Source organism: Anomaloglossus baeobatrachus, chromosome 3 (genome assembly GCF_048569485.1).
Source record: "Anomaloglossus baeobatrachus isolate aAnoBae1 chromosome 3, aAnoBae1.hap1, whole genome shotgun sequence".
In the NCBI taxonomy this organism is placed as follows: domain Eukaryota; kingdom Metazoa; phylum Chordata; class Amphibia; order Anura; family Aromobatidae; genus Anomaloglossus; species Anomaloglossus baeobatrachus.
Genome location: NC_134355.1, coordinates 175,281,789 through 175,295,076, shown reverse-complemented (window position 1 = coordinate 175,295,076; position 13,288 = coordinate 175,281,789).

The window sequence follows — 13,288 nt, the reverse complement described above, 5'->3', positions numbered from 1 at the left end:
GGTTAATGACAGCTGTGATTTGTCAAAAATGACAGCTGCCATCAAACCCTGGATTAGTAATGGGAGGTGTCTATAAGACACCCCCATTGCTAATCCTGTAAGTGAAAAGAAAACCCCCACAAACACTGAAAAATCCTTTATTTGAAATAAACTACACACACCCTCTTTCACCTCTTTATTAACCCCAAAACACCCTTGCAGATCCGACATAATCCATATGAAGTCCCATGACGATCTTGGCTCTGCTACACCTGGAGCGTGAATAGAGAGAGAACATGTGCATTCTCCGCAGGCTCTGGGAATTACTGACAGCTGACAAGGGACCCGGCTGTGAGCAGGTGACATCACTCAGTTCTCCAAAGGGGACACCTGGGCTCCCCTGCTGCCCTCAGTGAAAGTGCTGCTGAACTGTCAGATTGTAGGTCATAGCCATGGCCCATAATCTGGTAGCACTTTCACTGAGGTCAGCGGGAGAGCCCGGATATGACCAAAGGTGAACTGAGTGATATCACCTGCTCACAGTGTGAGGTCACTCCCGGGCTCCCCCAGTGCTCTCAGTGAAACTGCTCTATACTCGGCTCTTTCTTTTGCCCTAGTACAGTGGTAAAGTGGTAATATATGGGGTTCATGCCAGCTGTGAAATGCCAGCTGACATCAAACGCTGGTATTAGTAATGGGTGGGAGTCAGAAAACCCCATTACTAATCCAGTAGTTTTAAAAAAGATAGAAAAAATATTTGAACAAACATTCCCCAACTACAGCTCTTGTTCACCAATTTATTTAAAATTTTAACAAACAAAAGTCTGCCATAATCCATAGCGAGGTCCCATGACGTTCCCAAAAAGTGAATGTGAAAGACATAAAAAGAGAAAATTAGTAAAGAAATAAAGACAAGAGGCACCCTCATTCACCAATTTATTTCCCTGCAAAACCGTAATCCAGGTCTGCCATAATCCAAAATTAATAAAAATCAGCAACCCAAACCATCGCATGGTTGTAAAAATATTCAATCAAGATAGGCATATATGTGGCACCCTGGACTAGCCAGGTCGTCACAGGTAACATACATACACCCCCACCCCCACTAGATCGTAACATTAGCCAAACACAAAACCCTTGTTGCCTCCCTAAAGAGTCTGATGTCCACACCAGGTGGGGTGGAGCCAAGCGGTTGGCCCCACCCACCAAGGAGTTCACAGGCCTGGAGGCGGGAAAAGTGACAGTTTAGTGGAGGAGTTGAGTTCAGGAGGTTGAAGAGAGAGGAGTGTCTGGGTTTGTGGCCCAGGCACTGACAACAAGGTTGGCAGACGGTGGTGGCCGTCTGCAGGAGTGGTGAATCGACGCGGAACCGTAGGACCGGGGTCAGGCGTTGGCCCGCCGGTACCTACCGGGGAGCGAAGTGAAGCCAGCACACACAGGCAGGGCCATCGGACCCCGACCAGGCTTGGAGCCGCCGACAATAGTCAAATCCGAGTGTGACCGGAACCCCAGGGGTTTCCTAACAGCCAAAGACCCGTTAGAAGGCAACCGCCCACACCGTGAGGGTATACAGCTACCGCCTAAGGCTAGAGACCCAAGGGCCAGCGCCTGCGGGCAAACGGGCTCCTCCGACATCCATACACCGGGGAGTGGACTACCGTTGGGGATCCATCGTAGACAAACAAGTACACAAAGGTGCAGGGAAAGACAGCCGCTATCACCTGTCCGGGGAGAGACACTGCAGCCGGCTGTGGGACCCGTCCATCCAGCCATTTGGTTTACTTACTGAGTGAGTACACCCGTGCCATTCAGCACCGCGCCGCGCTGTCCCTGCACCCCTGCACCTCACCAACCCTGCCTCCCTGTCACACCAAAGGGCCCCGGGACCACTGACCACTACCCACAGAGGGGGAAAACAACATCCCAGCTGCTCCCTACCATCGCTCCCGGGATCCCCATCATCAGCAGCGGTGGTGCCCATCTTCACCACGACCCGTGGGTGGCGTCACAGACTAAATCCCCCAAACCAACCACCCTTTTCACTCATGGGCGAGGAGCGCCGCTCGAGTCCCCGGGTCCGGCCCACCGCTCGAGCCACCGAGCAGCAGCAGCCGCAGCAGCGCCGGACCCGAGCGTTAGCGAGCGCACAGCAGCGGCATCCTCCCCGCCCGTGACATATATACTCCACAGATGTTATGTGGGCAGTGTGAACCAGGGCTAATTGCAGAACAAAGTATAAATAGAAGGAGAAAAAAATGATCAAATGCCATTATGATGAAAACTTTATTAAGAAGGTGTAGGTGACAGCATGTTACACAGGCAAACATATAGGGTGTTCACATTCCAGAAAAGAACCACAGTACATAATAATTTATGAAAAGATATACATATAAAAACCAACCCCAAAAGTGGCGCACCTATCCAAAAAAAACACTGTATTCAGTGGATCTACACAGAGGCATACAAAGTTGTCAGAGAATGTAAGGAGCAATAAGTAGCATGCAGTAAAAGGCAGGATGAAAAAGCCTATAGCCCTCACGTAGTGTAAACCGTTAATGGAGGTGCTAGCAGGAATTGTGTTCACCCCTTAATGCAATAAGGAGTTTCCACAATGATTGCATGCTCACTGCCCCAGCCTATGAAGAACAGAACGTTCATCTATAGGCTGGTAGAGCAGCCACTGCAGCCTCACACACTGATCTGTGTGAAAACTACTGCAGTAAACTGAGATGATCTCATCAATTCACCCCCGGTCACAGCAGCGGGTCAACTGAGTTCACTGCCTGCAGTTCTCACAAAAAGTATGTCCAGAGCGATACTTTGCGATACTTTGTGTGAAAACTGCAGGCAGTGAACTCAGTTGACCTCATGAGTTCACTGTAGTTCATTGTTGCGAACTCTTACGATACTTGGAGTGAGAACCACGGTGTCACCAAAGGGGACAGAGGCTAGACCCCTAGTATAGGACAACACATAGGTAGGAGAAGAAATGCTTTATACTGTTAGGGCCAGATGGACGGGTAGACCCTGGAGGTGGATCCACTGGGCCGAACTCCCGGATGAGGGAAAGGAGTCCGGTAGCCGGGGCACTGTAGGTAGCAGGACAGTCCGTGCACTGAGAGCAAATGGAGAAGTCCCTGGGACCACGAGGTCACGGATGGTGGTCCGGGTGACGGAGCTCAGGTTCGGAAGCCGTGATGGTGTCAGGCAGGGTCCGGAACCGTTGGAGCGAGATGACGGGTCACCGCAGGGATCCGAGATGGTACGGACTGTCAGGATGGCAGATGGGCAGCGTTCGGGGTTCGAGGTACCGCAGGACCGGATGGCGATGCAGGATCGGCTCTAGAAGACAGAGAGGTAAGTATCTCATAGAACACAAGGAGACCTGACTCCTAGCTTGGGAAAACACGAAGAACAGGCCCCGCTCCCTTGGACATTAACCCCCTATATACCCTGTACCTGAGTGCATCATTTCCTGTTAATTGACACTGGCCCTTTAAGAAAGGTTCAGTGACCGCGCGCGCGCCCTAATGCGCATGCGCGCGGCCCGGGTGCCAGAAGCCAGGGCAGGAAGCTGAAGGGAGGACGCAGGGGAGCCGGCCAGGAACTGGGAAGCCGTCGGGCGCCGGGAGCGGAGACCAGGGGGCCTGGGAAGTGCGGGCACCGGAGGCTGGAGAGCGGGGAGCGTGGCAGGTGAGCCGGGGAGCGGAGCTGAGGACCCGGGGATCAGAGCAGGGGACCCGGGGAGGGGATCCGAGGACCCGGGGAGCGTGACAGTACCCCCCCCCCCCACGCCCCCCTCCCCGCAACCGGGACAGGAAGGCACGGATCAGAGGAGTGCCCACGTTCTCCCTGGGCTCCCAGGATCTATCCTCAGGACCATACCCTTCCCAGTCCACCAGGAAGAACTGTCGACCACGTACGGTCTTCATGGCAACGATATCTCTTACCGCATAGATGTCGTCCTCAGCAATAGGAGGAGGGGCCGGACTGGCGGCAGCGGAGAAGGGACCAAGGACAACCGGCTTGAGCAGAGAGACGTGAAAGGAGTTGGGTATTCTCATCGTGGCCGGGAGCTGCAGTTTGTAGGAGACCTCATTGATCTTGCCGAGGACTTTAAACGGTCCGATGTAGCGAGGTCCCAGCTTGTAGGATGGTATCTTCAGTCGGATGTATTTGGAAGCAAGCCAGACGAGATCTCCCGGAGAGAAACACGGAGGATCCAGACGTCTCTTGTCCGCATGTCTCTTCATCCGCAGGGAGGCACGTGCAAGGGAGGCCTTAACAGAGTCCCAAATGGATGTAAAGTCACGGAGTACTGCATCAGCAGCAGGGATGTCCGAGGAAGAGGATACAGGCAATGGGACAGACGGCTGAAGTCCGTAGACGACATGGAAGGGAGAACTGGAGGAGGACTCACTGACGTGGTGATTATGGGAGAATTCAGCCCAAGGAAGAAGCGTGGACCAATCGTCATGATGGGCGTTCACGTAGTGACGCAAGAAAGAGGTCAATATCTGATTGATCCGTTCCACTTGGCCATTCGACTGAGGATGGTAGGCTGAGGAGAAGTCCAGAGTCACTCCCAGATGTTTGCAGAGAGCCCTCCAGAAGCGGGAGGTGAACTGAGTTCCTCTGTCGGACACTATGTGTGATGGAAAGCCATGCAAGCGGAAGATGTGCTGTATATAGGCGTCCGCGAGTTCCTGAGCAGAGGGCAGTCCAGCCATAGGAACGAAATGGGCCATTTTAGAGAACCGATCCACCACGACCCATATGACTGTGTGTCCGGAGGATAATGGCAAGTCCGTAATAAAGTCCATCGCTATGTGTTGCCAGGGAACTGAGGGTATGGGCAGAGGCAGAAGACGGCCGTATGGCAGGTGTTTGGGTGTCTTGTTCCTGGCACAGGAGGAGCAGGCAGAGACAAAAGAGGCGACGTCCGTGCGCAGGGATGGCCACCAGTAATGACGTACAATAGCGCTCCATGTTTTCTTCTGACCTGCATGACCGGCTGTTTTCGAGGCATGGCCCCAGTGTAACACTTTTTGCCTGTCAGCCTCAGAGACATAAGTCTTCCCAGGTGGTATCTGGGCCAGGGTGACAGGAGCCACCGGAATAATCTTACTTGGACAGATGATGGGTTGAGATGTCTCTTCCTCCTGTTCCAGGGGCATGAAAGACCTAGACAAGGCATCAGCGCGTACATTCTTGTTCGCGGGTCGGAAATGAAGCTGGAAGTCGAACCGGGCAAAGAACAAGGACCACCTGGCTTGCCGTGGGTTCAGTCGCTGAGCAGTCCGCAGGTATTCCAGGTTTTTGTGGTCCGTGTAAACAATGACAGGGTACACTGCTCCTTCCAGAAGATAGCGCCATTCCTCCAGAGCCAGTTTGACCGCTAATAGCTCTCGGTCACCGATGGTGTAATTGCGTTCAGGCGCGGAGAAGCTCTTGGAGAAGAAACCGCACGTCACCATCTTCCCGGAGGAGGACTTCTGCATGAGCACTGCTCCGGCTCCCGAGGAGGAGGCATCCACCTCCAAGGTGAACTGGCGGTTTAACTCTGGACGGTGGAGTACAGGAGAGGAGGCAAAGGCTCGCTTTAGAGCGCCAAACGCGGCGTCGGCCGCAGGTGACCAGTCCTTTGGATTAGCCCCCTTCTTGGTCAAGGCGGAGAGAGGAGCAGTCAGAGCCGAGAAGTGAGGAATGAACTGGCGGTAATAGTTAGCGAATCCCAGAAAACGTTGGATTGCCTTCAGTCCAGAAGGAGGAGGCCAGTTGAGAATGGAGGAGACCTTCTTGGGATCCATCTGCAGTCCGGTATCGGTGATGAGGTACCCCAGGAAGGGGAGAGAAGACTGTTCGAAGACGCACTTCTCGTACTTGGCGTACAGACGATTCTCTCTCAGTCGTTGTAGAACCAGTTGCACGTTCTCTCGGTGGGTCTGGAGGTCCGGAGAGAAGACAAGGATGTCATCCAGATATACCACCACACAGACGTAGAGAAGGTCCCGAAACACATCGTTCACTAATTCTTGGAAGACTGCTGGTGCGTTGCACAGGCCGAAGGGCATCACGCAGTATTCATAGTGCCCATCGCGAGTGTTGAACGCGGTCTTCCATTCATCCCCTGAGCGGATACGGACCAGGTTGTAGGCACCCCGAAGATCCAACTTGGTGAACACACGAGCTCCTCTGAGCCGATCAAACAATTCGGGGATGAGCGGCAGGGGGTACTTGTTTTTCACGGTGATTAGGTTCAATCCCCGGTAGTCTATACATGGGCGTAGGTCACCCTCTTTCTTCTTTACGAAGAAGAAGCCTGCTCCAGCAGGAGAGGAGGATCTCCGGATGAATCCCTTAGCCAGGCTCTCTGTGATGTACGTAGACATGGCCCTTGTTTCGGCTGGAGATAGTGGATATATCCGTCCTCGAGGTGGTGTAGTTCCCGGGAGCAGGTCAATGGCACAATCGTAAGGACGATGTGGCGGGAGTACTTCGGACTCCTTCTTATCAAAGACGTCCACGAAGGACCAATAGGCTGAGGGCAGTCCTGGTAGGGACTCGGGAACCGGAGGTCGCCGGATGGGTTGTATGGTCTTCAGACATCTCTCATGGCAAGAAGACCCCCATCGAGTGATATCGCCAGTGCCCCAGCTGACTGAAGGCTCGTGTGTCCGCAACCAGGGAAGTCCCAGCAGGATTTGATGTGACATATGTGGGAGGACGTAGAGAGCGATGTTCTCGGTGTGCAGAGCACCGATACGCAGTTCAAGCGGCTTGGTGATCCAGGAGATGGTGTCAGAGAGGGGTCTCCCATCCACAGAGGCAATCACTAGGGGCTTGTCGAGTGGAGTAACAGGCACCTGGTACTTGTCCACCGTGGCCTGCTGGATGAAATTGCCTGCTGCCCCAGAATCGAGGTACGCCTCAGCCGTAAACCGCGTCTCTCCCGTTGTCACTTGCACAGTCCATGTAACTGGGTCTGAGAGAGTCCCAGCACCTAGGGTGGCCTCTCCTACCAACCCTAGGCTTTGGAGTTTCCCGGCCTCTCTGGACAGGCGCGTAGCAGGTGTGTGCCCTCTCCGCAGTAAAAGCAGAGACCCTTGGCGAGCCGCTCTGCTCGACGTTGTTCCGACTGTCGCACACGGTCGATCTGCATGGGCTCATGGACGGAGACACCAGAGGCCGTTGACTGGAGTACGGTGGGCTTCGGTGGAGGAGAGGAATGCCTTACCGGACGTCTCTCACGGGACAGCTCTTTGGACCGCTCCTGAAAGCGTATGTCCACTCGAGTCGCTAGGGTAATCAGGGCGTCCAGAGTGGACGGTACATCACGTCCAGCCAGCTCATCTTTGATTCGACCCGATAGTCCTTCCCAGAAGGCGGCGGTTAGGGCCTCGTTATTCCACCCGAGTTCTGAAGCCAAGGTGCGGAAACGGATGGCGTATTGACCCACCGTCAGTGTTCCCTGACGTAACCGGAGAAGTGATGACGCAGACGCGGAGGCGCGTCCGGGTTCGTCAAAAGTGCTGCGAAAGGCCTGCAGGAACTCCTGGAGGTTCTTGGTCATAGGGTCCTCCTTCTCCCACAAGGGGTTCATCCACGCCAGTGCCTCGCCCTCTAGGTGAGACATGATGAAGGCGACCTTGGCTTGGTCGGAGGCAAACAGATGTGGCAGCTGCGTGAAATGGAGGGAGCATTGGTTTATAAACCCCCTGCAGGTCTTGGGATCTCCGGCGTACCGGGGTGGTGAGGCCAAACGCAGTCTGGAAGCATCCGAAGAGGCGGCCAGGGGAGCGGGGGTCGTGGCTTGACTAGTGGAGGCTCGGGATGTCGAAGACGTGACTGCCGCTTGTAGCGTGGTCAGGCGGGTGTCCACGGAAGTCATAAAGTTCAGCATGCGGGTCTGGACTTCACGCTGACGTTGGAGTTCCTCATGCAAGGCCGCTAGTGCTTCGGCGGGATCCATGGCCTGTTCTTACTGTTAGGGCCAGATGGACGGGTAGACCCTGGAGGTGGATCCACTGGGCCGAACTCCCGGATGAGGGAAAGGAGTCCGGTAGCCGGGGCACTGTAGGTAGCAGGACAGTCCGTGCACTGAGAGCAAATGGAGAAGTCCCTGGGACCACGAGGTCACGGATGGTGGTCCGGGTGACGGAGCTCAGGTTCGGAAGCCGTGATGGTGTCAGGCAGGGTCCGGAACCGTTGGAGCGAGATGACGGGTCACCGCAGGGATCCGAGATGGTACGGACTGTCAGGATGGCAGATGGGCAGCGTTCGGGGTTCGAGGTACCGCAGGACCGGATGGCGATGCAGGATCGGCTCTAGAAGACAGAGAGGTAAGTATCTCATAGAACACAAGGAGACCTGACTCCTAGCTTGGGAAAACACGAAGAACAGGCCCCGCTCCCTTGGACATTAACCCCCTATATACCCTGTACCTGAGTGCATCATTTCCTGTTAATTGACACTGGCCCTTTAAGAAAGGTTCAGTGACCGCGCGCGCGCCCTAATGCGCATGCGCGCGGCCCGGGTGCCAGAAGCCAGGGCAGGAAGCTGAAGGGAGGACGCAGGGGAGCCGGCCAGGAACTGGGAAGCCGTCGGGCGCCGGGAGCGGAGACCAGGGGGCCTGGGAAGTGCGGGCACCGGAGGCTGGAGAGCGGGGAGCGTGGCAGGTGAGCCGGGGAGCGGAGCTGAGGACCCGGGGATCAGAGCAGGGGACCCGGGGAGGGGATCCGAGGACCCGGGGAGCGTGACAGTACCCCCCCCCCCACGCCCCCCTCCCCGCAACCGGGACAGGAAGGCACGGATCAGAGGAGTGCCCACGTTCTCCCTGGGCTCCCAGGATCTATCCTCAGGACCATACCCTTCCCAGTCCACCAGGAAGAACTGTCGACCACGTACGGTCTTCATGGCAACGATATCTCTTACCGCATAGATGTCGTCCTCAGCAATAGGAGGAGGGGCCGGACTGGCGGCAGCGGAGAAGGGACCAAGGACAACCGGCTTGAGCAGAGAGACGTGAAAGGAGTTGGGTATTCTCATCGTGGCCGGGAGCTGCAGTTTGTAGGAGACCTCATTGATCTTGCCGAGGACTTTAAACGGTCCGATGTAGCGAGGTCCCAGCTTGTAGGATGGTATCTTCAGTCGGATGTATTTGGAAGCAAGCCAGACGAGATCTCCCGGAGAGAAACACGGAGGATCCAGACGTCTCTTGTCCGCATGTCTCTTCATCCGCAGGGAGGCACGTGCAAGGGAGGCCTTAACAGAGTCCCAAATGGATGTAAAGTCACGGAGTACTGCATCAGCAGCAGGGATGTCCGAGGAAGAGGATACAGGCAATGGGACAGACGGCTGAAGTCCGTAGACGACATGGAAGGGAGAACTGGAGGAGGACTCACTGACGTGGTGATTATGGGAGAATTCAGCCCAAGGAAGAAGCGTGGACCAATCGTCATGATGGGCGTTCACGTAGTGACGCAAGAAAGAGGTCAATATCTGATTGATCCGTTCCACTTGGCCATTCGACTGAGGATGGTAGGCTGAGGAGAAGTCCAGAGTCACTCCCAGATGTTTGCAGAGAGCCCTCCAGAAGCGGGAGGTGAACTGAGTTCCTCTGTCGGACACTATGTGTGATGGAAAGCCATGCAAGCGGAAGATGTGCTGTATATAGGCGTCCGCGAGTTCCTGAGCAGAGGGCAGTCCAGCCATAGGAACGAAATGGGCCATTTTAGAGAACCGATCCACCACGACCCATATGACTGTGTGTCCGGAGGATAATGGCAAGTCCGTAATAAAGTCCATCGCTATGTGTTGCCAGGGAACTGAGGGTATGGGCAGAGGCAGAAGACGGCCGTATGGCAGGTGTTTGGGTGTCTTGTTCCTGGCACAGGAGGAGCAGGCAGAGACAAAAGAGGCGACGTCCGTGCGCAGGGATGGCCACCAGTAATGACGTACAATAGCGCTCCATGTTTTCTTCTGACCTGCATGACCGGCTGTTTTCGAGGCATGGCCCCAGTGTAACACTTTTTGCCTGTCAGCCTCAGAGACATAAGTCTTCCCAGGTGGTATCTGGGCCAGGGTGACAGGAGCCACCGGAATAATCTTACTTGGACAGATGATGGGTTGAGATGTCTCTTCCTCCTGTTCCAGGGGCATGAAAGACCTAGACAAGGCATCAGCGCGTACATTCTTGTTCGCGGGTCGGAAATGAAGCTGGAAGTCGAACCGGGCAAAGAACAAGGACCACCTGGCTTGCCGTGGGTTCAGTCGCTGAGCAGTCCGCAGGTATTCCAGGTTTTTGTGGTCCGTGTAAACAATGACAGGGTACACTGCTCCTTCCAGAAGATAGCGCCATTCCTCCAGAGCCAGTTTGACCGCTAATAGCTCTCGGTCACCGATGGTGTAATTGCGTTCAGGCGCGGAGAAGCTCTTGGAGAAGAAACCGCACGTCACCATCTTCCCGGAGGAGGACTTCTGCATGAGCACTGCTCCGGCTCCCGAGGAGGAGGCATCCACCTCCAAGGTGAACTGGCGGTTTAACTCTGGACGGTGGAGTACAGGAGAGGAGGCAAAGGCTCGCTTTAGAGCGCCAAACGCGGCGTCGGCCGCAGGTGACCAGTCCTTTGGATTAGCCCCCTTCTTGGTCAAGGCGGAGAGAGGAGCAGTCAGAGCCGAGAAGTGAGGAATGAACTGGCGGTAATAGTTAGCGAATCCCAGAAAACGTTGGATTGCCTTCAGTCCAGAAGGAGGAGGCCAGTTGAGAATGGAGGAGACCTTCTTGGGATCCATCTGCAGTCCGGTATCGGTGATGAGGTACCCCAGGAAGGGGAGAGAAGACTGTTCGAAGACGCACTTCTCGTACTTGGCGTACAGACGATTCTCTCTCAGTCGTTGTAGAACCAGTTGCACGTTCTCTCGGTGGGTCTGGAGGTCCGGAGAGAAGACAAGGATGTCATCCAGATATACCACCACACAGACGTAGAGAAGGTCCCGAAACACATCGTTCACTAATTCTTGGAAGACTGCTGGTGCGTTGCACAGGCCGAAGGGCATCACGCAGTATTCATAGTGCCCATCGCGAGTGTTGAACGCGGTCTTCCATTCATCCCCTGAGCGGATACGGACCAGGTTGTAGGCACCCCGAAGATCCAACTTGGTGAACACACGAGCTCCTCTGAGCCGATCAAACAATTCGGGGATGAGCGGCAGGGGGTACTTGTTTTTCACGGTGATTAGGTTCAATCCCCGGTAGTCTATACATGGGCGTAGGTCACCCTCTTTCTTCTTTACGAAGAAGAAGCCTGCTCCAGCAGGAGAGGAGGATCTCCGGATGAATCCCTTAGCCAGGCTCTCTGTGATGTACGTAGACATGGCCCTTGTTTCGGCTGGAGATAGTGGATATATCCGTCCTCGAGGTGGTGTAGTTCCCGGGAGCAGGTCAATGGCACAATCGTAAGGACGATGTGGCGGGAGTACTTCGGACTCCTTCTTATCAAAGACGTCCACGAAGGACCAATAGGCTGAGGGCAGTCCTGGTAGGGACTCGGGAACCGGAGGTCGCCGGATGGGTTGTATGGTCTTCAGACATCTCTCATGGCAAGAAGACCCCCATCGAGTGATATCGCCAGTGCCCCAGCTGACTGAAGGCTCGTGTGTCCGCAACCAGGGAAGTCCCAGCAGGATTTGATGTGACATATGTGGGAGGACGTAGAGAGCGATGTTCTCGGTGTGCAGAGCACCGATACGCAGTTCAAGCGGCTTGGTGATCCAGGAGATGGTGTCAGAGAGGGGTCTCCCATCCACAGAGGCAATCACTAGGGGCTTGTCGAGTGGAGTAACAGGCACCTGGTACTTGTCCACCGTGGCCTGCTGGATGAAATTGCCTGCTGCCCCAGAATCGAGGTACGCCTCAGCCGTAAACCGCGTCTCTCCCGTTGTCACTTGCACAGTCCATGTAACTGGGTCTGAGAGAGTCCCAGCACCTAGGGTGGCCTCTCCTACCAACCCTAGGCTTTGGAGTTTCCCGGCCTCTCTGGACAGGCGCGTAGCAGGTGTGTGCCCTCTCCGCAGTAAAAGCAGAGACCCTTGGCGAGCCGCTCTGCTCGACGTTGTTCCGACTGTCGCACACGGTCGATCTGCATGGGCTCATGGACGGAGACACCAGAGGCCGTTGACTGGAGTACGGTGGGCTTCGGTGGAGGAGAGGAATGCCTTACCGGACGTCTCTCACGGGACAGCTCTTTGGACCGCTCCTGAAAGCGTATGTCCACTCGAGTCGCTAGGGTAATCAGGGCGTCCAGAGTGGACGGTACATCACGTCCAGCCAGCTCATCTTTGATTCGACCCGATAGTCCTTCCCAGAAGGCGGCGGTTAGGGCCTCGTTATTCCACCCGAGTTCTGAAGCCAAGGTGCGGAAACGGATGGCGTATTGACCCACCGTCAGTGTTCCCTGACGTAACCGGAGAAGTGATGACGCAGACGCGGAGGCGCGTCCGGGTTCGTCAAAAGTGCTGCGAAAGGCCTGCAGGAACTCCTGGAGGTTCTTGGTCATAGGGTCCTCCTTCTCCCACAAGGGGTTCATCCACGCCAGTGCCTCGCCCTCTAGGTGAGACATGATGAAGGCGACCTTGGCTTGGTCGGAGGCAAACAGATGTGGCAGCTGCGTGAAATGGAGGGAGCATTGGTTTATAAACCCCCTGCAGGTCTTGGGATCTCCGGCGTACCGGGGTGGTGAGGCCAAACGCAGTCTGGAAGCATCCGAAGAGGCGGCCAGGGGAGCGGGGGTCGTGGCTTGACTAGTGGAGGCTCGGGATGTCGAAGACGTGACTGCCGCTTGTAGCGTGGTCAGGCGGGTGTCCACGGAAGTCATAAAGTTCAGCATGCGGGTCTGGACTTCACGCTGACGTTGGAGTTCCTCATGCAAGGCCGCTAGTGCTTCGGCGGGATCCATGGCCTGTTCTTACTGTTAGGGCCAGATGGACGGGTAGACCCTGGAGGTGGATCCACTGGGCCGAACTCCCGGATGAGGGAAAGGAGTCCGGTAGCCGGGGCACTGTAGGTAGCAGGACAGTCCGTGCACTGAGAGCAAATGGAGAAGTCCCTGGGACCACGAGGTCACGGATGGTGGTCCGGGTGACGGAGCTCAGGTTCGGAAGCCGTGATGGTGTCAGGCAGGGTCCGGAACCGTTGGAGCGAGATGACGGGTCACCGCAGGGATCCGAGATGGTACGGACTGTCAGGATGGCAGATGGGCAGCGTTCGGGGTTCGAGGTACCGCAGGACCGGATGGCGATGCAGGATCGG